This window comes from Heterodontus francisci, chromosome 2, assembly GCF_036365525.1.
Source record: "Heterodontus francisci isolate sHetFra1 chromosome 2, sHetFra1.hap1, whole genome shotgun sequence".
Taxonomy (NCBI): domain Eukaryota; kingdom Metazoa; phylum Chordata; class Chondrichthyes; order Heterodontiformes; family Heterodontidae; genus Heterodontus; species Heterodontus francisci.
The window spans coordinates 195,778,384-195,779,021 of record NC_090372.1 but is presented as its reverse complement, the minus strand read 5'-3'; the positions used below and the strand labels follow the sequence as shown (position 1 = coordinate 195,779,021).

Below are 638 nucleotides of genomic sequence, written 5' to 3'. Positions count from 1 at the left end.
TTAATCGCTCCACCAGTGGTGACTGCACCTTCAGTTGCCTAGGAACTAAGCTCTGGAATTCCTTCCCTACACCTCTCCACCTCGCTTTCCTCCTTTAAGACACTTCTTAAAACTTTGACCAAGCTTTTGGTCATCTGACCTAATATCGCCTTAAGTTATATGTTGTTATTTAAAGGTAATTTAGATGCATCAGAAATGAATGACGTTTTTGCAGAGAAAACTGACTTACTGTAGAGCTACAGTGGGATTATTAACAAGTAGTAATGTCCTCAACAATACCAGGAGGTTTTTTTCCCTCTCCCTGTAATTTTCCAGAAGCTTCTGGCGTGACGTAACACAGGATCCGCGAGCGCGTGACGTAACAGTGACGCAATAACGGAGAGGCGGAAGTGACGGCGAAGGTTTTTTCCGATCGGCGGCCGGTGGATGTTTCTAGACGGAGTCAGCTGGAAGGAAGGCTCGGCTTGAGTGACGGAGTTGGCGGGTAGGGACACGGAGTCAAGAGGTGAGAGTGGGTAACGGATATTTTGGGCGGCCGCTTTTTGGTTAGTGTGGCGCTAAGAAGGGGAAGAAAGATGCCGAGGGGAAACAAAATGGGGGAAGCAGCGTAGCTACGAGTTTTTAACTTCAACCAATGA

At 47.3% G+C, this 638-nt stretch overlaps 1 protein-coding gene across 2 annotated transcripts in view; it reads left to right on the top strand.

Annotated features, from left to right (window-relative positions):
• Window positions 1-366: 366 nt before the first annotated feature.
• Window positions 367-638, top strand: part of dnajb6b (DnaJ heat shock protein family (Hsp40) member B6b) — a 182,000-nt gene continuing 181,728 nt past the window's right edge. For both annotated transcript variants that reach the window (XM_068015006.1, XM_068015007.1), the window contains exon 1: window positions 367-505. The gene's annotated coding sequence lies outside the window, so the exon portion shown is untranslated. The remainder of the gene's footprint in view (window positions 506-638) is intronic.